This window comes from Rhinoderma darwinii, chromosome 6 (genome assembly GCF_050947455.1).
Source record: "Rhinoderma darwinii isolate aRhiDar2 chromosome 6, aRhiDar2.hap1, whole genome shotgun sequence".
NCBI lineage: Eukaryota > Metazoa > Chordata > Amphibia > Anura > Rhinodermatidae > Rhinoderma > Rhinoderma darwinii.
This window is the reverse complement of record NC_134692.1, coordinates 35580427-35607651: the sequence shown is the minus strand read 5'-3', so window position 1 is coordinate 35607651 and position 27225 is coordinate 35580427. Positions and strand designations below refer to the sequence as shown.

Sequence of the window (27225 nt, the reverse complement as noted above, 5' to 3'; positions counted from 1 at the left end):
TTTTATTTCATGAGGAATACAGGTATTTACTAAAACAGAGATGTAAAGAGAGCTGATTGGTCCTTTTTAAACATCCAATGAGACCTGAGCAGAAAAGATTTTATTACATGACAAACATTGTCACAGCAACAATAACTCTCTCTAAATTAGAGACCACAACCTCTTTTTTCAAAACAACATTTGTGTTAGATAAAGTGGCGGGAGGTTTCCTAAATACGGCATTTGTGTGGAACGCCATTGTTTCAATGGAATTACTCTGTGTCATAACAACATGTCAGATATACAATTACACCAGAGAGAATTTTTTTCTTGCAAAAATAAACTAATAATAATGTGAAAATAACATCATAGTTAGTAAATAAAATATGACCAGTAATAGGAATAAATAATCATATTTATATACAAAAAGAGCTTGAAGCTTGAATTACAGATGCGAGAAAATCCAGCTATGTGCCATTGACATATTTAAATAGTTTGTATTGCTTGCTTAGCCTAATATTTGCTTTTTGTTTAACTCCTTGAGGACCCAAGTCTAAGCAAGTGGAAGAAGCCATGTGACCTATCTCAGCCAGTAAGGAGTGCCAAGGGGGCCCTCATTTAGTAGTTTGTCCACTATTTTCCCTTTAGCAGTACGGGCAGATTCAGACGAACGTTGCGTTTTTGCGCGCGCAAACAACGCTGTGTTTTGCGCGCGCAAAAACCATTTGACAGCTGCGTGTGTCATCCGTGTATGATGCGCGGCTGCGTGATTTTCGCGCAGCCGCCATCATAGAGATGAGGCTAGTCGACGCCCGTCACTGTCCAAGGTGCTGAAAGAGCTAACTGATCGGCAGTAACTCTTTCAGCACCCTCGACAGTGAATGCCGATCACAATATACAGCAACCTGTTAAAAAAAAAGAAAAAGTTTGTACTTAGGGTATGTTCACACGTAGTCAACAAAAACGTCTGAAAATCCAGAGCTGTTTTCAAGGGAAAACAGACCCTGCTTTTCAGATGTTTTTTTACCAACTCGCATTTTTCGCTGCGTTTTCGCGGCGTTTTTTACGTCCGTTTTTGGAGCTGTTTTCATTGGAGTCTATGAGAAAACAGCTCCAAAAACGTCCAAAGAAGTGTCCTGCACTTCTTTTGACGAGGCTGTATTTTTACGCGTCGTCGTTTGACAGCTGTCAAACGATGACGCGTAAATAACAGGTCGTCTGCACAGTACGTCGGCAAACCCATTCAAATGAATGGGCAGATGTTTGCCGACGTATTGGAGCCGTATTTTCAGACGTAAAACGAGGCATAATACGCCTCGTATACGTCTGAAATTTGGCCGTGTGAACATACCCTCACCGAGAACTTCTCTCCCGGCCGTTGCCTTGGTGACGCGTCCTTGCTGACGCGCCTCTCGACATCTGGCCCCACCTCCCTGGATGACGCGGCAGTCCATGTGACCGCTGCAGCCTGTGCTTGGCCTGTGATTGGCTGGAGCTGTCACTTGGACTGAATTGTCATCCCGGGAGGTCAGACTGGAGGAAGAAGCCGGGAGTTATCGGTAAGTCAGAACTTTGTTTTTCTTTACAGGTTCATGTTTATTGGGATCGGTAGTCACTGTCCAGGGTGCTGAAACAGTTTAACTCTTTCAGCACCCTGGACAGTGACTATCTCCTGACGTCGCGTACCGGAATTTTTTTTGCCGGGTTCAGCCAAAACGAGTTCGGCCGAACCCGGTGAAGTTCGGTTCGATTGTCCGGGTTCGCTCATCTCAAAGACACTCCATTTGGATGTTTGGAAACAGAAAAGCACGTGGTGCTTTTCTGTTTACATTCATCCTTTTGACAGCTGGTGCGCTGTTTCAGTCGGTTCGCACGGAAGTGCTTCAGTGCGACCTGCGTGGTTTTCACGCACCCATTGACTTCAATGGGTGCGTGATGCGCGAAATACGCGGAGATATTGAACCTGTCGCGTTTTGTACGCAGCGAACAAACGCTGCGCACAAATCACGCACTGTTTGAACTGCCCCATTGACTTCTATAGGGCTGTGCGTGGCGCGCGAAAAATACGCGGCCTGCACGCACGAAAATCACGCTCGTGTGAATCCCCCCTACATCTTATGGAGAAATGAAATAAAGAGCTCTGTCAGGTGTCAGATACTTTTAAAGCAATGCATTTTTCTAGTCTCAGTCAGCTGTCCCCTTAAGGGCACATTCAGATGCGGAGGAATTGCTGTTGAATTCCGCTGCAGACAGTCCGAGGTGGAAATCTGCAGCAGCCGTTTTTTTGTAATTGGTTTCTATACATTTTTAGGTAACTTAGGTCAGAAGTTGCGGAAAATTACTGTACGGAATTTAGGCTTCGGTGCAGAATTTCCCCTCCGCAGCATGCACATTATATTGCGGAGAAGCAGTGGAATTTCACAGCGGATTTCAGCTTTTGCAATGCAAAGTCTGAAATCTGCCGCAAGTCCGCTGTGATATCTGCAACGTCTGAATTACCTGTCAAATATGCAAATGTTGCTGCAAATTCGCAACGAATCTGCAGCAACATTTACAGCGGAAAACTTCTGCCACGTCTGAACATGCGCTAAGAATGTATTAGTGTTTGGTGACATTGGACAGAGAACATAGTAGAATAGCAAAGTGTGTAGTTAGCATAGAGGATTAAGTCACAATGCACATCATTCAACTAACTCATATGTCGAAATGTACAGACACAAGTTCAATCAGGATCCAGCTGTCGTCTTAGAGCATCCAACTCTTTGTCTACTTTGGCTCAGCATTCCCAGAAGTTCACCAGTAGAGGTCCCCAGTGCAAGTGACCAGTGCAGCTGAGTGGTAGGGCAGCTTCATAGACCCTGGGATGTAAAAAAAAAAACATGAACAAATAACTGCAGCAATGCCCAGTGCCAGAGAGTAGCCTGGGAGACCAGTGACCATCACAAGACCTGTACAGCATATCCTGACCTAGGAATTCTAAAAAATAATAATAATTGTCCAAGTTTCACATTTAGATGATACTGTTGCATTTAATACATTCCACCCAACACACAACTAAATAGATTAAGGTTAAATATTAAACTTGCTTTAAGAGAACTTGAAACCACGTTTCACCCTATGAAATAAATTGGAGTATACAGGTAACAGGTCCTCTCAGCAATGTTAGGGGTAACCTATTTCAAAAATTGCTGCATTAGGGATATTTTAGCACCAACATTCTTTGTTACCTAATTTCCGCATATAGGAATCCACAGCAGAGATTACATGCCGGTGCTCCTCAGTGGATTATTTTAGGCAATGCTAAATACTTTTGTGTCAAAAAAGACAAAAATATTGTAGGTAGGATAGCCTTTATTGGCTAACCATACAGATGATTTTAAGCCAATCACAAAATAAGCAGGGTTGCTTAGTTGATCTTTGATTGGCAAAAAAAAAGCACCATAAATTGATGAAAATGTGGTGACAGGTTTACTTTAAGGGCATGTTCACACGGCTTATTTTTGGCCTTTTTTCGGGCCGTAAATGGTCGAAAAGCGGCCGAAAAGTCTGAAGCAGAACGCCTCCAAACATCTGCCAATTGATTTCAATGGGAAAAACTGCATTCTGTTCTGACGGGGCGCCCGCGAAAAAGAAGTGCATGTCACTCCTTGAGCCGTTTTTGGAGCCGTTTTTCATTGACTCTATAGAAAAACAACTCAAAAAACGGGCGTAAAAAAATACAGCGAAAAACGTGACTTTGAATAAAAAACGGCTCCGTATTTTCAGAAGTTTTTTGCTAACATAGCCTAATATTGCCTTGTTGTCTTGTAGAGGTTATGTATGATTCCGTGCAGGTCACCAGTCATATATGGGTATTTTTGTTCTACTTGTAATGGCAGGAAGGAGGTGAAGGGAAAGTGAGCCCTAATCTACCCACCGCCCTGTCCCTGCCTACTTGCAACGACCCGCCCTAGGCGACGAGGTACAACTGGGCGGCGGTCCCTACGCTGGCTAAGTGCACAGGAAGACAAACAGGGAACACGCAAGGGAAGGGGCAGTAGCCACGGAACGCCACGAGGAAACGGGGAGGCGAACGAACAGTCAGGAACAGGACGAAGTGAGTACACCCGAGCAGGCACGGAGACAGAAGCAAGCCAGGGCAAGCAAGCAGGTCAAGCAGAACTGCAGCAAGGCAGAAGCACGGCAGAAGCAGGCTGGAGCAAGCAGCAGTGGGGCCAGGAATCCAAAAGAATTACAAGCACTGAGGGAGAGCACAGGGCAGGTAATAAAGGGCAGGGGGCGGAGCTAACTCCGAGAGACCAGGCCGCGATAGGCTCTCCCACTCCTGAGCCTGCCACCCTGGTTGGTGGGAGATGGTGTCAGTCGAGCAGGTCTGGCCTCAGGTGTGGATTGATTAATCCCAGGAGTATACCTAGATGAAGTACCTGGCAGATCCCTAACAGTACTCCCCCTTTTATGAGGGGCCACCGGACCCTTACTAAGGGGACCCGGTTTAGTGGGGAAGAGGAGGTGGAACCTCCTGATCAATACCCCAGCGTGAACATCACGGGCAGGTACCCAAGTCCTCTCCTCCGGCCCGTATCCTCTCCAATGGACCAGGTACTGGAGGGAGCCCTGGACCATCCTACTGTCCATAATCTCGGCCACCTCGAATTCCACCCCCTCAGGGGTGAGAACGGGAACAGGAGGTATCCTCGAGGGGGACCAGGACGGGGAGCAGCGTTTAAGGAGGGAGGCATGGAAGACGTCATGTATGCGAAAGGATGGGGGGAGCTCCAGACGGAAGGATACAGGGTTGAGGACTTCAATGATCTTATAAGGTCCAATAAATCGGGGAGCAAACTTCCTGGACGGGACCTTAAGGCGCAAGTTCCTGAACGACAACCAGACCAAATCCCCGACGACAAACCGGGGGTTAGCAGAACGTCTACTATCCGCCTGAATCTTTTGTGCGCTCTGGGACGCCTCTAGGTTCTTCTGAACCTGGGCCCAGACAGTGCACAGTTCCCGATGAACCTCCTCTACCTCAGGATTATTGGAACAACCAGGGGAGACGGAGGAGAACCTTGGGTTAAACCCGAAATTACAGAAAAACGGGGAGACCCCTGACGAGTTACTGACCCGGTTATTCAGGGAAAATTCAGCAAGGGGAAGGAATGAGACCCAATCGAATTGACAGTCAGAGATGAAACACCTTAAATATTGTTCCAGGGATTGGTTGGTCCTTTCCGTTTGGCCATTAGTTTCGGGATGGAAGGCGGAGGAGAAGGACAGATCAATCTCCAACTTTTTACAAAAAGCTCTCCAAAATAAGGAAACAAATTGTACCCCTCTGTCAGAAACGATATTGACTGGGGCCCCATGGAGACGCAGGATGTGTTTCACAAACAAAGAAGCTAACGTCTTGGCGTTAGGTAGCTTCTTAAGGGGCACAAAGTGGCACATCTTGCTGAAGCGGTCGACTACCACCCACACCACCGACTTGCCCTGAGATGGAGGCAAATCGGTGATAAAATCCATGGAGATATGGGTCCAAGGTCTCTGGGGAATGGGCAAGGAACGTAGTAGGCCCGCAGGTCGGGACCTAGGGGTTTTGGACCTAGCGCAAACCTCACAAGCGGCGACGTAAGCCCTAACATCTTTAGGCAACCCAGGCCACCAATAGTTTCTGGTAATGAGTTGTTTGGTGCCCAAGATGCCAGGATGACCAGATAGAGCGGAGTCATGGTTTTCCCTGAGTACCCTCAGCCGGTATTGCAGGGGAACAAACAGTTTGTCCCCAGGGACGTTCCCGGGAGCTGCACCCTGATCAGCCGCGATATCAGAAGCTAAATCAGAATCCGTGGCAGAGACGATTATACCAGGGGGTAAAATACAAGCGGGATCCTTCTCGGAAGGAGGATTGGCCATGAAACTACGTGACAGAGCGTCAGCCTTAATATTCTTGGACCCAGCCCTATAGGTAACCAAGAAATAAAATCTGGTAAAGAATAGTGCCCACCGAGCTTGTCTAGGATTAAGCCTCCGGGCCGATTCTAGGAAAACCAGATTCTTGTGATCCGTAAGGACCGTTACCTGGTGTCTGGCCCCCTCCAGGAAGTGCCGCCACTCCTCAAAAGCCCATTTAATGGCTAGAAGTTCGCGGTTACCAATATCATAGTTACTCTCCGTGGGCGAAAACTTCCTAGAGAAGTAAGCACAGGGGCGGAGATGGGTGAGGGAGCTGGTACCCTGGGACAAGACGGCCCCCACTCCCACCTCGGAAGCGTCAACCTCCACAATAAATGGCTCCTCTTGGTTGGGCTGAATCAGCACGGGGGCCGAGATAAAGCACTTCTTGAGAGTCTCAAAGGCCTGGACGGCCTCAGGGGGCCAATGGAGGACATCGGCACCCTTGCGGGTAAGGTCCGTAAGAGGCTTAGCGACGACCGAGAAGTTGGCAATAAATCTCCTGTAATAGTTGGCGAACCCTAAAAACACTGTAACGCCTTAAGGGAGGCAGGTTGGACCCATTCCGCCACAGCTTGAACCTTGGCAGGGTCCATGCGGAATTCATGAGGAGTGAGGATTTGCCCTAAAAATGGTATCTCCTGTACCCCAAAGACACATTTTTCAGTCTTAGCAAACAGATTATTCTCCCGAAGGACCTGGAGCACCTTCCTGACATGCTCCACATGGGAGGACCAGTCCTTGGAAAACACCAGTACGTCATCAAGGTACACAACAAGAAAATTACCCAGGTACTCTCTCAGGATTTCATTAATAAAATTCTGGAAGACAGCAGGGGCATTACACAACCCAAAGGGCATGACCAGGTATTCGAAATGACCCTCGGGTGTGTTGAACGCAGTTTTCCACTCATCCCCCTCTTTGATGCGGATAAGGTTATATGCCCCCCGTAGATCGAACTTAGAAAACCATTGGGCTCCCTGAACCTGATTAAAAAGATCCGGAATCAAAGGAAGTGGGTACTGGTTCCTTACGGTGACCTTATTCAGGTTACGATAATCAATGCACGGCCTAAGACCACCATCCTTCTTCCCCACGAAGAAGAAGCCAGCACCTACAGGAGAAGTCGAGGGGCGAATAAAACCCTTGGCCAGGCATTCTTGGATATACACCCTCATCGCTTCACGTTCAGGACATGAAAGATTAAATATCCTACCCTTAGGAAGCTTGGCACCAGGCACCAAATCGATAGCGCAATCGTAATCTCTATGGGGGGGCAACACCTCGGAGGCCTCCTTAGAAAACACATCGGCGAAGTCCTGAACAAACTCAGGAAGCGTGTTTACCTCCTCCCGGGGAGAAATAGAGTTAACAGAAAGACATGACATAAGACATTCATTACCCCATTTGGTGAGATCCCCAGTATTCCAATCAAACGTGGGATTATGCAACTGCAACCAGGGAAGACCTAATACCAGATCAGACGATAATCCCTGCATCACCAGTACAGAGCACTGCTCCAAATGCATGGAGCCAACCAGGAGTTCAAAAACAGGAGTATGCTGAGTAAAATAACCATTAGCAAGGGGAGTTGAGTCGATTCCTACTACAGGGATAGGATAAGGTAAATCAATACAAGGCATCTTTAGAGACATAGCAAATTCCACAGACATGATATTAGCAGATGAGCCAGAATCCACGAAAGCACTGCCCGTGGCAGACCGGCCAGCAAACGAGACCTGAAAGGGAAGCAAAATTTTATTGCGTTTCACATTAACGGGAAATACCTGTGCGCCCAAGTGACCTCCCCGATGATCACTTAGGCGCGGAAGTTTTCCGGCTTCTTATTCTTGCGCCTGGGACAGGTGTTCAGTAGATGCTTGTCGTCCCCACAGTAGAAGCAGAGACCATTCATTCTGCGAAACTCCCTACGTTGTCGAGGGGACATGGAGGCCCCGAGTTGCATAGGTACCTCCGAGTCCTCCGTGGAGGGGCGAGGAGACGGGACCTCGGGGGGAATCGCAGAAAAGTCAGAGGGGAGCACACTGAAGCGTTCTAGCTGACGTTCCCTGAGACGTCGGTCAAGTCGTACTGCTAGGGCCATAACCTGGTCAAGGGAGTCAGGCGAGGGGTAGCTAACCAGCAGATCCTTCAGGGCGTCAGATAATCCTAACCTAAACTGGCACCTTAGGGCCGGATCGTTCCACCGAGAAGCTACACACCACTTCCTAAAATCAGAACAGTATTCCTCAACCGGTCTCCTACCCTGACGTAAGGTCACCAGCTGACTCTCGGCTAAAGCAGTCCTGTCAGTCTCGTCATAATGAGTCCGAGGGCAGAGAAAAAACGATCAACAGAGGAAAGTTCAGGGGCGTCAGGAGCCAAGGAGAAGGCCCACTCTTGGGGCCCTTCCTGGAGTCGGGATATGATGATACCCACCCGCTGGTTCTCGGAACCTGAGGAGTGGGGCTTTAGGCGGAAATACAGTCTGCAACTCTCCCGGAAGGAGAGAAACGTCTTACGGTCCCCTGAAAACCGGTCAGGTAACTTGAGGTCGGGTTCTAGAGGTGAGGTGAGGGGTACTACTAAAGCAGCGTCACCCTGATTGACCCTTTGGGCCAGGGCCTGGACCTGTAGGGAGAGGCCCTGCATCTGCTGGGTCAGGGTCTCAAGGGTGTCCATGATAGCGTCAGCGTAGGAGAAATGGTAGACTAGGTAAGGGCTTGTAATTATGTAATGGCAGGAAGGAGGTGAAGGGAAAGTGAGCCCTAATCTACCCACCGCCCTGTCCCTGCCTACTTGCAACGACCCGCCCTAGGCGACGAGGTACAACTGGGCGGCGGTCCCTATGCTGGCTAAGTGCACAGGAAGACAAACAGGGAACACGCAAGGGAAGGGGCAGTAGCCACGGAACGCCACGAGGAAACGGGGAGGCGAACGAACAGTCAGGAACAGGACGAAGTGAGTACACCCGAGCAGGCACGGAGACAGAAGCAAGCCAGGGCAAGCAAGCAGGTCAAGCAGAACTGCGGCAAGGCAGAAGCACGGCAGAAGCAGGCTGGAGCAAGCAGCAGTGGGGCCAGGAATCCAAAAGAATTACAAGCACTGAGGGAGAGCACAGGGCAGGTAATAAAGGGCAGGGGGCGGAGCTAACTCCGAGAGACCAGGCCGCGATAGGCTCTCCCACTCCTGAGCCTGCCACCCTGGTTGGTGGGAGATGGTGTCAGTCGAGCAGGTCTGGCCTCAGGTGTGGATTGATTAATCCCAGGAGTATACCTAGATGAAGTACCTGGCAGATCCCTAACACTACTGGTCAAACATATTGATAGTTTACTGACATTACATGAAATTGTCCCCTGCATGCATCTGTTTTTACAATTCTCTTATATAATCATTACAGTGGCACCAAGCCAGCGCTTTACCTCTACCTCGCTAGGATAAGCTGACACTTTTTGACCAGTAGGGATCTGATTGTCAGGACCCCCACCAATTGTGAGAATTAAACGAGAATTACACAGCATTCACAGAAGCAGCTAAGCGGATGACATTCAGACAATCTCATGCCCACGCTGCGGAAACAAATAGCAGCGTAAACGTTAATAAATTGACCTGCGCTGCGGAATTTACTTCAGCCGCATGTCAGCGTTTTTGTTGATTTTCTGTTGCGGTTTTCCCCATTGAATTCAATTGGGATGCAAAACCCGCAAAAGAAAGCCAAATGTTGCGACTTTTGCGGCGTAATCGCAGTGATTACGCCGCAAATATCGCAAGTCTGAAAAAAATAAATCATTCTAACCCAGAACGCTCCCCTTCTTCCTGCAGTCCGGACTCCTGGGATGACATTTCATCCCATATGACCGCTCTAGCCAATCACAGGCTGCAGCATCACATGGCCTGCAACGTCATAGTAGGAGGCCAGACTACGCGCAGAGAATACGGAAGTGGTATGAGTATGAGCGCTTTCTTCAGAGGGCTGTATGGCATTATCTATAGGGGGGCTGTATGGTGTTATCTACAGGGGGGCTGTGTGGTGTTATCTACAGGGGGGATTTGGGGCTGTAAGACGTTATCTACAGGGGGCTGTGTATGGTTCTATCTACAGGGGGCTGTATGGTGTTATCTACAGGGGGCTGTATGGCGTTATCTACAGGGGGCTGTATGGCGTTATCTACAGGGGGGCTGTATGGCGTTAACTACAAGGGGGATTTGGGGCTGTAAGACATTATCTACAGGGGGGCTGTAAGGCATTATCTACAGGGTACTGTGTATGGCGCTATCTACAGAAGGCTGTGTATTGTGCTATCTATAGGGGGCGCTGTGTGGTGGAATCTATAGGGAGGTGCTATCTATAGGCGGGCGCTGTGTGGTGGAATCTATAGGGAGGCACTATCTACAAGGGGGGGTTGTGTGATACCGAGCGGAGGGGGGGCCCGAGTCAAAAGTTTGCTATGGGGCCCAGTCTTTCCTAGTTACACCCCTGTACTGCGGGTTCCAGGTCGGACACACTGCGTGATTTTTACGCAGCGTATCCGACCCGTGAGAACCCGGCCTTAGTGTGTATTTGTATTCACACCCAGCTGTCTCATTCCTCTGAATGGAGCTTGCAGGAATCCATGTGCTTTCCACCAAAAACAATCCAGTTCTGATGAATGAAGATTTTTAGGCACAAAATTTTCTGCAACAATCTGCTGTGTGTGAATTCACCCTAAGGGTATGTTTGCACGGAGTGTTTTCAGCCGTGTTTCACTGAACAGCGCAATCTCGTGTGACGTCACTTCCGCCCACAGGTCCTTAGTTTCTAGGGAGTTCTTTATGCTTACCTGCACTGTGTGATGCTGCCTCCTCAGCTGCTGCTGCTGCTGCTGCAGATCCAACGACTGTAATTTCTCATACGCCTGGAGACGATCTATATTCAGTCTTCAAACGCAGGGATGAAGGACCTGTGGGCGGAAGTGACGTCACAGCTCAGTCTCGCGAGATCACGCTGTTCAGTGAAACAAGCTTGGGTGTAATGAAGAGAAGTGTATGATGCTGATTGGTCAGCGTCATACACTTCTTTGTAATACGCCCACTTGTTTAAAAGTTAAAAAACGCCCACTTGAGCATTAAGAAACTAATTTGCATAAATGTAATAAACTTGCTGAAAAATGATCGTTTCTCAAAATAAAAAACACTGCTGTTAACTACATTCCAGCGCCGATAAAATGATGTAGGAGATATAAGTGACATAACGCTGAAATCAACATGCCTGCCCAGTGAGGGCAGCATAATGTGAATGACCCTTTAAGAATATTTATTTGACTCTATAAGTCATCGAAGCACAGCAGATAATATACAGACAGAGTTTCATTCCACTTATATCGCTGTAGCTCTTGTGTGGCAGAAAATCACTACTTTTACCATTTTTAGTTTCTCCATGTAGCTGGAAACTACAATTATGTCCTCATCATGGAACCTATAACTATTTGCAGAAACAATGGCATGCGATATAATGGTTTATTCACTGGTGAACAAAGTTTTGCTTCTGCATATACAATATGGCTACTAAATGTGAATGATTCAAGACCTCCAGTCCTAGTTTCTGTAGCATGCATGGATAGATTTCTAACACTTGTGACACATCTGGCCGTCCTTGGACCCCCTCTGTGATGGTTGCGCAGCTGGAGTCCGAGGCTTCCATCTTCTGAGTAGGAAGTATCAGGTCATCACAAGGAGAATTTCCAACAATAATCTCTGATATATCATTCAATGTTTCCCCTATACTCTGAGCCTGATCATCATATTAAGGGAACAACTCGGCTCATGTACGACCCACTAAATACTAAGCTGATCCCAGACTTCTCGACAGAACATAACTGCTGCAATATTCCGTTTGCGGAGGGGCTGCATTAATATCAGTTATTATTCGCAGCATATTACAGTATTTTTCTAATTTACTTTGCTGCAATTTTCTATACTTTCAACCACAATTCTAAAGTAAACTACTAAAAATATTAGTAAAAGTAATAAAACTGTTGATCCATATATTTCCTTGTACCGTAATGTGTGACATAAAATTGTTGAATTGGGTTATGGCTGCATCTAATTAAAAGTCTTAAAATGAATGACAATGGACACCAGTAGAAAGAGGGACATCCCCCCTGAGGTGTGAGACGTCTGCCGTGGATTATGATATCCATGGATGTTACCCTCTTGTTTCCTCACTTGTGATAGGAGTAATTCTAATAATATTTTTAAATAAGGGAATTGCTAATCTTTCAGTTTCTAAAATAATCTTTAATTACAATGGCTAAAAGAGCGACAAATATGGTGGACCCAAGAACCATAAGGGGGGGTCAATGTGACCCAGGATTAGCATGGTAGACCGTCGTTTTTTTGTCTCTTTTCAGCTCCTGTCAGCCAGTGATGAGAAGACTTTGTGATCTCGCGAGAGAGATCACACAGCAGAAGTCGCTCTGACGCTGTCTGCAGCTCATTGGACAGTGTCAGAGCGCTATCACACCCCCTGCCCTTCATGTCCAGGAACGCCCCACTGACAGTACAGGGGCTATTTTACATATCGGGCGCCAATAATAATGGCACCGATATCTCCAGAACAGCGAAGGCTAGTTTGGTAATTCAAAGTGCCCCAGGGTCTGGGCAGCAGCGCCTATAACATGGTGCACTCAGAACAAAGGTTCTCTTTAAGAGGGATTTTTTCTCTGGAGAATAGTAGGGATCTGAGTTTGTAACACATTACTAGATTATAAAATATACATTTGTTGCCACAATTCTAACATTCCTTTTATCATGATATCAATCATATACAATAATATTTTGGGTCTCACTATTTTTTTTATCATGTGTTAGTGAAGCGGCAGTCAGCTCCTATTATTTCCTTGTGACATAGATAACTAATTACCAACCTCATGATCTTTAATAAATGAAATATCTGTGTTGTCCATGGTGTATTGAAATGAAATCTCACTAGTAGCGGTCTTCTGCTGTGGTTCCTGGACGAATCCCAGCTGGCCTGGGCCTACTCTGGAGTAGGAGGGACTGATGTAGAGAATAGAGAGAACATGGCATGATTGATGGTGGCTTAATAGAACCCCACTGATCCCTGGCAGGACTGCAGCAGTTACTTCAATGGCTAATTTATTGAAAGTGTATATGTATTTGGTGGGTAACCTGTACTACTCTGCTATCAAAATCATCTAAGCAGATTAACTGGTTTAAAGGATAATAGTCCTTAAAATAAAACGCACACTTGAGGTGAGGATAATGGCCTCAACAGCAGAACTGATGATTTATTGCTTTGCATTTTTGGTTGGTGGAATTAATTTGACTTTGTTACCCTAATTATCAGTGTAATAAAAAATATTGGACTGTGTTAAGATTCACTCTCGAACACCAAATTTTGGGGATCACCGTTAGGACTCTTTCAGACGCGTGTTAAGGCTTATTCACATGAACATGATAATTGGACGTTAAAATCATTAAAATCAATGTACTTCTATGGGGCTATTCACATGGCCGTATTTGTGTTTTTTTAACGGACCATGTGAACCGTTAGTAAAAAAAATAAGACATGTCAAGTCTATGAGGAATCTGTGAAATCGGGTCACGCACGCATGCAATTCGGTCGTGAAAAACGGCCATTTTTCACGGCCGATTTCATAACCATTAGTGTGAATTAGCCCTTACAGATGCACTTTAGAGTCTGTATTATGCAGCAACAACCAGACCCTCAATGGTTCTACTGAACCGAACTTAGATCACCATAGGGTTCCATAGGCTTTATTGGAAGGATTAATTGCAAACTTGTCCTATCTGTATAGTTGGTCTTCATGGAAAGACACATCCATAGAGAACTAAGAACATTTTCCCTTCATAGCTCTGCCTGTATGGATAAATGTCATGCTCTGAAGTTTTCTTTCTCTGAATATATCCATCTCTTGACGTGCCATCATTTACACTGACTATGTCAGAGTCCTGGTGGCTCAGAATCAAACCCTTTTATTTTGAGTTCTTTCATGACCCCATGATTTCCAAAACCACCAATATTTAGGCCAGGGTCACATACGCAGTTTTGAGCTCAGTTATTTTAGCCAAAAATAGAAGTGGACACAAAATAAAGGAGATGCATCAGTGTTTTCTTTATATCCTTTCTTCCTTTTGAACACACTTCTAGGTTTGGCTCAAAAAACGGAGCCAAAATTGCACCAAAAATTGATTTCAATGGTAATGCTTCAGTTGCTAATGGTTTCCGTTTCTCTCTGTTCCGTAAGGTTTCCGTTGTCTTGGCGGAAACAATAGCGTAGTCTTCTACACTATTGATTCTGCCAAAAAAAACGGAAACCTTACGGAACTGAAGCAAATTGAAACCATTAGCAATGGAAGCATTACCATTGAAATCAATGGTAATGCAAACGGAAAGCTATGGTTTACGATTGGGTTCCATTCATGGGTTCCCCTGACGGAAAGGTCTGACAGAACCCATGAACGGTACCCGGACACAGATGTGAACGAAGCCTTCGTATGGATTAAAGGAGAAACCAGTCACTAAATTACATAATAGGTGTGACTTTCTTTTGTCTAAAATTATGTAAAGGTAAGAATCATATTCATTTCTCTAGGATGCAAACATGAAAAATACAACTGTTTGCACCAATTCTCATCAATTTAGTCAGGATATAAAACATATGCTATGTTATTTGGAATCAGATCCTAAAAAATGATTTAGGAAAATCGATGCAGTGTTTTATCACTTCATGTATCAGTTGTCCAATCCGTTTAGAGCAATTACACAAAAAATACTAAAAGAAAAGTATACAATAATGCCGCTAAGGTAGACACTATAGATAGTTATAGAGGTGCTTCACAACCACTAACACATTCAGAATTCCACGTGTTCCTTCTACTTCAGGGATACTTGTGTAATTGCCAGGCTAAACAAACACAGTATTGCAAAAGTTTACAATGAAGCCTCTTTGTATCCATGGATAATTGGTCACTGTTAATGGCCACAATTGAGATAATTCCTCAGAAAATGGTATATCCTGATTTAGACAGAATCAATCACAAGAAGTATATTTATACTACAACTGGGTAAGAAAACCTTTCTAACATTAAAACCCTCAGTGTTTCCTTACATGTGTTCATAATGTTTTGTCTGGTTAGTAGAAATCATTACATAGTATAATGAACATTCTTCATGTAATGGTAGATGGCGTGCTACATACTGGCCAAACAGTGAAATTACAAGAAATAATGTATCAGTACTGTCACCTATACAAATTGAAGCATTGTCTAAGGCCTCATGCACACAGATTACTGACCCATAGGCAGCCTGGTTGCCGCAGTATGGTACCTCAATAAGGCTCATCTAGAATAAATGCTACTAGATCCATTGACCGAATATGCAGGTGTAACCCACATTTTACCGGTATTATATCTACACTATACTCTAATCTTACCTGCCTTCAAATCTCTCCTGAATAACCTTTTAATTGAAACAAACTACAAAATACTAATGAGTTGGTATCTAACTTCCACCTGGGTGGCACAAGCTGTTCCTGGATTTAACCAATTTGTTTTTGGAGCTGTCAAATACCGGGAGACATACTCCACACCTGGTGAACCGGTCTGAAAGTAAGTACTCGCCTCTGGATTCGCACCTATACTCTAAAGGCCCTTTTACACCAACCGATAATCGGCCAGTGCGGTGAGTGCCGATCAACGAGACATCAATGATCGGCGCTCGTTTGCTCCTGTCACACAGAGCTATGGATGGGGACAAGAGGTTGTTACTTCGATCACTCGTCCCCATACATTATTATCATGTTGGCAGAGCATCTCCCGGTTTACGCACCAAGATGTGCTGCCGGCAACAATAATATTTAACTTTTTTAAAACGATAAGATCAGCAGACGATTGAGCGTTTGCTCGTTCATCTGCTGATCGCTGCCCTGTTTACACAGAGGAATTATCATCAACGAGCGTTATATGAACCCTTGACTGCCCAATAATCGCCCTGTGTAAAACCCCATTTACTGGAGTAAACAACTGGTAAACAACTCCTTGGGAAGCCCTGCTAAAAAGATGTACCCAAAACATCGCTTAACAAATCTAATCCCTTATCTCTTTTGTCTTCCTATAGAATATAGCAGCTGCTTGGAAAAAAAACTACACTGGACATCTTCAAAGTCAAATATCGCCTTTTGTGGTATATTAGCAATGAAAAAATGACCTCTATTCCCCAGGACAGACAGGAGAGATTTAAAGAGGCTCTGTCACCAGATTTTGCAACCCCTATCTGCTATTGCAGCAGATAGGCGCTGCAATGTAGATTACAGTAACGTTTTTATTTTTAAAAAATGAGCATTTTTGGCCAAGTTATGACCATTTTTGTAGTTATGCAAATGAGGCTTGCAAAAGTCCAAGTGGGTGTGTTTAAAAGTACAAGTCTAAGTGGGCGTGTATTATGTGCGTACATCGGGGCGTTTTTAATACTTTTACTAGCTGGGCGCTCTGAAGAGAAGTAACATCCTCTTCTCTTCAGAACGCCCAGCTTCTGACAGTGCAGATCTGTGACGTCACTCACAGGTCCTGCATCGTGACGGCCACATCGGCACCAGAGGCTACAGTTGATTCTGCAGCAGCATCAGCGTTTGCAGGTAAGTCGATCTTACCTGCAAACGCTGATGCTGCTGCAGAATCAACTGTAGCCTCTGGTGCCGATGTGGCCGTCACGATGCAGGACCTGTGAGTGACGTCACAGATCTGCACTGTCAGAAGCTGGGCGTTCTGAAGAGAAGAGGATGTTACTTCTCTTCAGAGCGCCCAGCTAGTAAAAGTATTAAAAACGCCCCGATGTACGCACATAATACACGCCCACTTGGACTTGTACTTTTAAACACACCCACTTGGACTTTTGCAAGCCTCATTTGCATAACTACAAAAATGGTCATAACTTGGCCAAAAATGCTCGTTTTTTAAAAATAAAAACGTTACTGTAATCTACATTGCAGCGCCTATCTGCTGCAATAGCAGATAGGGGTTGCAATATCTGGTGACAGAGCCTCTTTAAGCAAATCTGGACCCCTTGGTGCGTCCTCATTCAGTTTTCTCCACAGGCAACAGCCTTACTATCCCTTTAATTCCCCTGTTCTTTCTAGAATAGGATGCCTTAGATTTCTTGTTTCATAACATTTTTTAATCCCTTCTGGCCAAGCCCCCCTCTCCCTCCTCCCAAATATGTGGTTTACCATCATTTTGAAAGTTCCAATCCGGTTTGTGCGCATTGTTAAGTTCTAATACACGTCCTCAATTCTTGGTAACTGCCATTTGATATTATTATACTCATATTTGCCTTATATTTTCATTGGATAATCTACCTCTGTTTACGAATGTTTGAAATTTATGAAGTTTTGTTACTTTTATTTAGCTGAAAATGTAATAAAGTCATTGTACAAAAGAAATAAAAGAAATAAATATACCTCTATAATACAATATACAAAATCAAAGGCACAGGGATGTAACATATGAGTACAAAGAAGTCTATGGGCACGTGCCGTCTCTGCTCAGTATTCTTGCATATCATTTACACAGCACAGCACAAAACAACGTTAGTGAATAGTTTATGTGCAGAATTTTTGGGTGAAAAGAAATTGTGTACCACTTGAATTAATGTTATTAAAAGGGGTTGTCTCAGCATAGGATATGCCTACAATATCTAATCAGCTGAGATCCAACTGCTGCTATCCCCCATCACTAGAACTAAGTGCTCAGGGGCATAGCGAAAGGCTCATGGACCCCAATGCAAAAGTTCTTCTTGGGCCCCCAATTTCTCTTCATAGCTGTTGGCCCATTTTACACCATGTGGATGACTGGGTGCATCTGTGTTGCTTACCTGGGGAAGAGATTGTATCAGGATGCATCATGGGAAGAAGACAAGCGCATGCTTACCCAGGGAGATGTGCTGCCGACAACGATAATATTTATTGCTTCATAAACGATACGATCAGACAATTAACAAGTGTTTGCTTGTTCGTTCATCGGCTGATCGCTGCCCTGTTTATACACGGTAATGATCGGGAACGAGCGTTCATATGAACGTTCATTTGCCTGATCTTTGGCCCATGTAAAAGGGCCTTAAGTATTGAAGGTGTTGACTTGGTCCCACTGATCATAGGATGGGGGTCCCAAGCCCCTTGTTCCTCGTCACTGCGGTCAGAGTCCTAATAAATCAATGCCCGCAGTGGTCGAGCATGCACATTGCTGCACCATTCACAGTCATTAGCCAAGTACAGCACTACACTGTCTCCGTCGGCCCCATAGATATAGAGTGTAGTTGCAGGACGCATGCTTGACCGATGTGGGCAGCGCTCTATTCAAACTATGACCGCAGTGACGAGGAACAAAGGGCTTGGGACCCCTATTCTAGTGATCAATGGGGGTCCCAACTCATCATACTGCCAGGATGAGGGCAGTCATTGAGAGGAAACTAGTGAATAAGGTATTAATTTACAGTCAGTCTTGTTCCTAGTTCCTTACCATTAAACTGCAGGCTGTACGGGTCAGGACTACAGGAAGCAGACACTCTTCTTCCGCTAGCTTGGCCCGCCTCCCTATGCTGTGGCCTACCAGGTGACATACACAGCCACAAACCCCACCCATGTCCTGCCCAGCAAGCGTCCCATAGCAGTGAGCCCACCGTCCCTCCCAGACGGCGCTTTCAAAAACTCAGCCCCAACAGATGCCCCCCAGCATCCCCCCTTCCCGAGTACATCACTGATACCCCGCCCCCGTCTGGGACTGGAGTTAAGAGATCATGCCCACATCTGTCCCATTCCTCCTCCTGTCGCCCCCCCCCCCCACCCATCGATTCAAATGCAGCATACACAGAGTGGCTGCACTGCACTGTGTGGTAAGGGTAGCCTGTGGGCCCCCCAGGCTTAGGGGCACGGTCGCAACTGCGACCGCTGCAACCCCTGTAGCTACGCCACTGTAAGTGGTAGTCACACTAGCAAAGCACTGTGCTTCGTTATCTCCTGTCAGAATTGCTCGCCTAATTCCAAACGGCCGCATGTTTGCCCATCGACTATGAGGCCACGTTTACACGTGGCAGAATTTTCCTGTTGGTGCAGATTCTGGGAAATTACAAAACGAATCTACACCATCATTTGCATACTTGACAGGTAATTCAGACGTTGCAGATATCACAGCAGACTTGCCACAGATTTCAGTTTTTGCATTGCAAAGGCTGAAATCCGCAGTGAAATTCCGCTGCTTCTCCGCAACATAATGTGCATGCTCCGGAGGGGAAATTCTCCACTGCAGCCTAATTTCCGCACAGTTGTTTTCCGTAACTTCTGAACTAAGTTTCCTAAAAATGTGTAGAAACAAATGTAAAAAACGGCTGCTGCAGAATTCCACTGCGGACTGTCCACAGCGGAATTCAACAGCAATTCCGCCACGTCTGAACGTGGCCAAATAGGCCAATCATGCGGCCTACTAAGACAGTCGAGCGTAACTGACATGAGAAGAAGTGGCGGGGTGCTTTCCAAGCGATCAGTAGCGGTTGCAGCTGTGGCACATTGGACATTGGTGGAATATCCTAGCAATATGCCACCAATATCTATGCTGAGACAACCCCTGCAAATGTACTTAACTATGTTCCCTAAAAAGAAAGATAACAAATGAACAATACATTTCCCAGTAAACAGCATAATACATTTAGAAATTTGGTGCCTTTTTTGGATTGCTATTTTTTTTATGTACTAATGGAGTGGGGCTCATCGAAATATGTACCCAGTGCTGCCTATGACGGCCTCAGGGCATCCTGAGTTGCTAATTTATAGTACTACCTGATGTAACCTTTACTCCGTGTTCTGAATAATGATTTATTGCTTTTGTACGCCAAGATGTTCTGCAGGGGATGAAGTCCCAGTTAATCATTGAATGGTCACAGTTTGTCAGGGACAGTTTGTCTGTTTGTCTCTGTTGCTATTTCTAGTAGTCAAAAAGTACATTGTGATTGTAATTTGCAACTCTCCAGTTCCTACTAAATCAATATACATATACATTAATGTTAGAGAAAAATAAATGATTGTTGCCCCGATGTGCTACTTAGTGATTAAGGAGCAATTACTACAATTATAACATGCTTTTAATTGAGTTGCCATTATGCTTAAATTTTGTCCAAAGCAATGAAACAGAGAGTAATAGCCTCGCATTGGTGCATGTTTCAATCTGAATATGACATAAAATAAATGGGAAGAAAATGTGGAGTTCAGAGCATGCATTATAGTTATCAACATATTAAAGGACTTTTCCCATCTCACACATTCATGGCAAATGTCCGGGATGTGCCATAAATGTCCCCTTACCCCTGTTTCACCAAGCAAGGTGACCACCCCCAGCTACAGATTGGGTAGAGAGGTGGCCGTACATATGTGGATAGCTCTCCAGTGAAGTACATGGTAGTTATAGGATGAGCAAGTCTCCATTTAGTCTGTGGCTACCCCATTACCAACTACCTCAACTGGTGGAACGGGGGTGACTGAAACCCATTTAACGAATTTTTTTGTACCCTAAAATGCAAAAATATTGTATATCAAGAAAAGACTGACTGCTGTAATAGGGGCTGCTTCAGACTGCCCAACCAGACTTCTCTTATAAAGGGAAGACCGGAGTACACAGCTAGACTATTGTAAGGGTATGTGCGCATGACCTATTTTCGGACATTTTTCGGGCCGTAAACTTCCCAAAAAATGGCTAAAAAATTGGAAGCATAATGCCTCCAAACATCTGCCCATTGATTTCAATGGGAAATACGGCGTTCTGTTCCGACGGGGCGATTTTTTACGCCTCATTTTCTAAAAACGGCACGTAAAAAGACGCACGTGAAAAAGAAGTGCCTGTCACTTCTTGAGCCGTTTTTCATTGACTCTACAGAAAAAACAGCTCCAAAAACGGCCGTAAAAAATACAGCAAAAAAAGTGAGTTGATAAAAAAACTCTGAAAATCAGGAGCTGTTTTCCCTTGAAAACAGCCCCGTATTTTCAGACGTTTTTTGTAAGCGTGTGAACATTCCCTTATGCTTCCTTCACATACACTTTTTATGTGCCGTTTTTTAACCAAAAAAAAAACCGCATCACATAAACCTAATTATTTTAAAACATGGAAAATCCATTTTGTTACGGAGATTTTTTGCAAATAGTGTGGCCTTCTACCTGCGTATTTTAGGTGGCATGTTTTTACATTGCACATCGTGTGATTCAAAGATCATGTGATGCAAAGATTCCTCTTTGCATCACATGCTTCTATCTGATAAAATGCCACTAATAATGCTATTAAAAAATATAGCTTATGGAGGTCTATGGGACAAAAACGCCACTAAATGATTAAAAAAAACACCAAAGCCACGCTTGCTGCGATTTTTAAAAAAATGACACTGACCTAAAAACGCAAATTTATAACTACACTTAAAAAACGCCATGTTTGTAGTGCGTCCTATTTTTCCACATTGACTTCAAGCCAATATCTAGCACAGTGTTTTCTTGCTGCAAAAAATGTGGCAAAAATGCCTCTAAAAACATGATGTTTTTCCTAAAAACGCTGTGTGTGATGAGGGTGATATCGACTACACCGCCAGACTGCTGTTAAAGTGGCAGGTCCAGACTACATAGCTAGGCTGCTGTTATAGGGTTTACTCCAGACTACACAGCCAGGGTCCAGACTACACAGTTAGGGTATGTTCACACGCAGTGGTTTCAGACGTAATTTGCGCGTTTTACGCCTTGAATTACGCCTGAAAAAACGCCCCTAATATGCCTACAAACATCTGCCCATTGCTTTCAATGGGAATTACGATGTTCTGTTCCCACGAGCCTTTATTTTACGCGTCGCTGTCAAAATACGGCGCGTAAAATGACGGCTCGTCAAAAGAAGTGCAGGACACTTCTTGGGACGGTTTTGGAGGCATTTTTCATTGACTCCATTGAAAAACAGCTCCAAAAACGGCCGTAAAAAACGCAGCAAAAACGTGAGTTGTTTAAAGTATGTTTACACGTAGAGACCAAAAACGTCTTTAAATACAGAGCTGTTTTCAGGCGAAAACAGCTTCTGATTTTCAGATGTTTTTTTAACAACTCGCAATTTTTGGGGCGTTTTTTACGGACGTTTTTGGAGCTGTTTTTCAATGGAGTCAATGAAAAATGGCTCCAAAACGTCACAAGAAGTGTCCTGCACTTCTTTTGACGGGCCGTCATTTTACACGCCGTATTTTGACAGTGACACGTAAAATAAAGGCTCGTTGGAACAGTTCATCGTAATTCCCATTGAAAGCAATGGGCAGATGTTTGTAGGCGTATTAAAACGCCCGAATTACGTCTGAAACCACTGCGTGTGAACATACCCTAAAAAAAAGTCTGAAAATCAGGAGCTGTTTTCGCCTGAAAACAGCTCCGTATTTTCAGACGTTTTTGGTCACTACGTGTGAACATACCCTTAGCCTGCTATCAAAGGGGCGGTCCAGACTACACAGCAACACTGTTGTTCTGGGGACAAGCCAGATTATGCAACGAGATGGCTGTTAGGGTATGTTCACACGAGGGCGTCCATAACGGCTGAAATTACGGGGACGTTTCAGCCTGAAAACATCCCCGTAATTTCAGCCGTAACGGCATGTGCAGGCGCTTGAACGCTGCGTCAATTACGGGCGTAATTGGCGCTGCTATTCATTGGAGTCAATGAATAACGGCTCCAATTACGGCCAAAGAAGTGACAGGTCACTTCTTTGATGCGGGCGTCTATTTACGCGCCGTCTTTTGACAGCGGCGCGTAAATTACGCCTCGTGTCAACAGACAAACGTCTGCCCATTGCTTTCAATGGGCAGATGTTTGTCAACGCTATTGAGGCGCTATTTTCAGACGTAATTCGGGGCAAAAACGCCCGAATTACGTCCGTAAATAGGCCGTGTGAACATACCCTAATAGGGGGATGAATAGCAACTTTAAAACTGTCCATTACCAGTTTTTTTTTCTTTACTTATTTATGCTTCCAATTAGGGCATGACCACACATGGCGGAATTCCTCCGCAACTGTCCGCATCAATGCCGCACAGAATCTGCGTTGCAGATTCTGCAGCGGATCTGCACAAAATGTGCAGAAAATTGATGCGGACTAGCTGCTGCGGACTGCGGGAAAAGTGCTTCCCTTCTCCCTATTCAGTGCAGGATAGAGAGAAGGGACAGCACTTTCCCTCGTGAAAGTAAAAGAATTTCATACTTACCGGCCGTTGTCTTGGTGACGCGTCCCTCCTTCGGCATCCAGCCCGACCTCCCTGGATGACGCGCCAGTCCATGTGACCGCTGCAGCCTGTGCTTGGCCTGTGATTGGCTGCAGCCGTCACTTACACTGAAACGTCATCCTGGGAGGCCGGACTGGAGACAGAAACAGGGAGTTCTCGGTAAGTATGAACTTATATGTTTTTTTACAGATACATGTATATTGAGATCGGTAGTCACTGTCCCGGGTGCAGAAACAGTTACTGCCGATCGCTTAACTCTTTCAGCACCCTGGACAGTGACTATTTACTGACGTCTCCTAGCAACGCTCCCGTCATTACGGGAGCCCCATTGACTTCCTCAGTCTGGCTGTAGACCTAGAAATACATAGGTCCAGCCAGAATGAAGAAATGTCATGTTAAAAAACCAATACGCTCCGCACCACACATAACATGTGCATGACAGCTGCGGACTTCATTGCGGAACTTAGAATCTCCATTGAAGTCAATGGAGAAATTCCGCCATGAGTCCGCAACCAGTCCGCCACTGCTCCGCAACATCCCTTGCATGCTGCGGACACCAAATTCCGCTCCGCAGCCTATGCTCCGCAGCGGAATTGTACGCATCGTGTAAACGAACACTGCTAAATTAAAGTGAAAGTCAATGGAGAAACGGCTCCGCTGCGGATTAACGCTGCGGAGTGTCCGCAGCGGAATTTAAGTGAAATTCCGCTATGTGTGAACCCGCCCTTAATGTGGACTCCATTATTTTGAGGATCCTCCAAAATTCTGTTGTTGAAGAACCCAAGAAATGCAAGCTCTTGACTAAAATACATAAATAATAAGTCATGTACTTTGCTTATATTACACATTGTTTGACATTTTAGACTGCATGAAAAAACTTTTTTACTTTTTTGGTTTGTTTTTTTTTGCTCGACAAATCGATCATTGGTTCTTTTTTATTTTTTGAGCAACTGATCTAAACTGAGTGGACAACTGGCACATAAAGTAATTTTTTCTTTTCGTTTTTTAAAATCTGCTTCCATTTTAATAATGCAAATATTGCATTTACTAATTGTCTGACAAATATAAATGTGGGATTTTACCAATGTACAACATTTCCCATGATACTAATGTTTTTTCATGGAAAATATTATTTATATCATGGTAAATATTTTTACGTTTATGCTCCCAATGATCGATCAAATTGCAGAAATATTATATTGCGGCCAGGGTGAACACATTTTTGAACGATAAAAATAGTTACATCTGTGTAAAACAAAAAAAATACATCCAAAAAAGAAAAGTGTGATTGAATTAACCCTCACATGAGAATATAAATTATGTTTCTTCTTAATAAGCATATATGATATTTATATACCTTATATAGTCAATAGACTAATTAGGGTGCGCTCACACGTGGGGTACAAGCATTTTATTTCCCAATGCAGACCTATGGGAAAAATATTTTGCAACAAAAGAACTTGAGAAATCTGTCTGCGTTGCAGAATTTTTTTTCCATGGGCATACATTGTAGTTTTCCGCAACATATTTTGACGCTGCGGAAATGCAATGCAAGTACGCCACATGTGAATGCACCCTGATAGGGCCATAGGCAACGTCATGTGGGCAATTATTATAAAGCATAACTTGGAGGAAACATAAAGCTTGTGTGTCTGTTGCATATAATTCATAAAGAACGTTATATAATGTTTCTTACTGAAAAAAAAAACCTAAACAGGAATTCGATTGGCATTGCAGACCCCATAAACTAATAATAATAGAGTAGACATGAGAAAGGGGATCACTCACTTTATTTACAATGTTGGACACCAAATGAGTCTTCCTGGAGATACCTCTCATGTAGTTGATTTATGGCTCAACTTGTAATTTATAACCATTAGTTTAATTGCTAGGAGCACTTTTACTTACCTGGGCGAGGTCTCCTAATAAATAAAGAAGGCACTTCATTTATAATCCTGCTGCAAAGCGTTTGTTGTCCTCATTTCATTCTTTTCATTCCAGTCACTGGCAGCAGAGTTCTCTGAATATCAGCTCCATATGTATAAGATCGTAGAATTGTTTCTTCCCAGCCATGTGCTGTAAATCAGGGCAGCTTATCTCCAGCTATTGCATTGCTCTCCCTATTGCTTCAGCACTGGCAAAGATTACCTAAATCATTTCTAATGCCACACTACTGCTGTGCCAATGATCTCTTATATTTAGATGTATCCCTCCAGCTAGCATGGTGCCATACTATAGTGTTGTGTATCTGATGTAACTCATCTCATTTGTAGTGGTAGCTGATTTTTTTTTATTGCTGTGCCAAACTTAGTTGGGTCCTGTGTACGCTTTGTGGTTGCCTCTGGAAAACAATAGATCGCTACTTTGTATCACACTGCACAATGTGCAACATAAAATCATAGCAAATATTGTAAATGTATCCAATGTAAACCACAACACGGAGCGATTGCAGAATTATATTCACCATTTGCTGCATACAATATGCAGATTATAAATTTGCCAGTTCAATCAATTTTATTCAATCATTCATTTCATGAAAGTTCATTAAATTCGATTTAATGTTTAAAATATCTGCAATTTTCAGAAATGAATTCATTGTTGCCTTCCTCCAGCCATAGCACTGAGGAGCTTCCTCTGTAAAAGTGAAGGATCAGCTATTGTCCTCTGGACTGCAATACCCATCTGATGGAAGGGGGGGGGGGCTGGGTGCTATAGGAATATAATGGAACCCCTTACACAAGCATGATCTCAAAATGGCGATCAGGGCGGTGTGCTCTGCTCCCAGCAATAGGATTCAATTGACTAGAGGTTGCTGCAAGCATCTGTGCAATGGTACTGAGGAACACAGACATGTCACTGAAGCAAACACCAGTGCATTGTATTTATGTTGCTACTGCAGCTCATATTTCCTAAAAAGAAATATCTCTCTAGTGAATCTTAGATGAAAATCCATAGACTTCCCCAGAACACAATGGTTGATAGGGGTTCATTTATCATTGCTTGGCCTGGAATGGTTAATCCTGAGGTTTCCTGAGCAGCCCAATAAAATAAATCAATGTTTTCTTTTTCTTTTCTTAACCCAGTTTGAATTGATTATGTTAAAAAGCACTTAAAGTCCTAAGCAGCTGCATTGCAGAATGGTTGGTGTTATAGGCCATTAAATACTGGAGCCATAGGTTTACATGTATCTATTAAGAAAATACTAACTAGTGAGTAATGACAAGGGGTGTAAGGCAACCGCAAAATAGGGGTACAGTGATCTAGTCTATGGTAATGAGAATATATGTGGTTGAGGTATAGCTGGAATACAACGCATGATTAATGGTAAAGTGGGTATTTAATCCTGTTTGTTGACTGTCAGACATTGTAGGTATGGCCATTTGTGGTTGGGATCGTATAGTTAATCAATTGACTGGTAGGGAGGGCTCCTCTCCCACACACAGCATTGTTTGCCCTTGTAGTGTGTAGGATGTTATTGCACACAGTACATGGAGAGATGCTGAGATGAGGGAACATGGGGCTTTCACATAGCTGTGATCAACAGAGCCTCTAACTTATTTAACCACTTCATTGCTGTAAGGGCTAGGAGTGAGAGCTGCTCCCTCTGGCAGGAAAAGGAGTTTAATTAACTGCAAAATCAGGACACAATGTTGCATTCTCCCTGGTACATGTGCTGCTGCATACACTTAACCTATTTTCTCTCTTTATATTTACATGTCTAGATTTTCTGATGTATTTTCTTTTCTTTCTGCTTCCAAACTTTTTATTTCAGTGATCCTGCAATCTGGGGCCTTCTATGGACGGCTCTACGTGTCCATTTAGTTAAAATTTTGGGATAAAAGGCATCAATGACTATGAGGTTAGAAAGATAGATAGATTAGATAGATAGATAGATAGATAGATAGATAGATAGATAGATAGATAGATAGATAGATAGATAGATAGATAGATAGATAGATAGATAGATAGTGAAAAAAAAAACAACAATATCTTTTAACCA

The 27225-nt window shown here is 44.2% G+C and overlaps 1 long non-coding RNA gene across 1 annotated transcript; it reads right to left on the bottom strand.

Annotated features, from left to right (window-relative positions):
* Positions 1 to 25549, bottom strand: LOC142655400 (uncharacterized). Its single transcript, XR_012849486.1, has 3 exons — positions 25134 to 25549; positions 2696 to 2837; positions 1 to 84 (listed from the first exon to the last, which is right to left on the bottom strand). It is a non-coding gene; the product is annotated as an uncharacterized LOC142655400 (long non-coding RNA).
* Positions 25550 to 27225: the final 1676 nt, after the last annotated feature.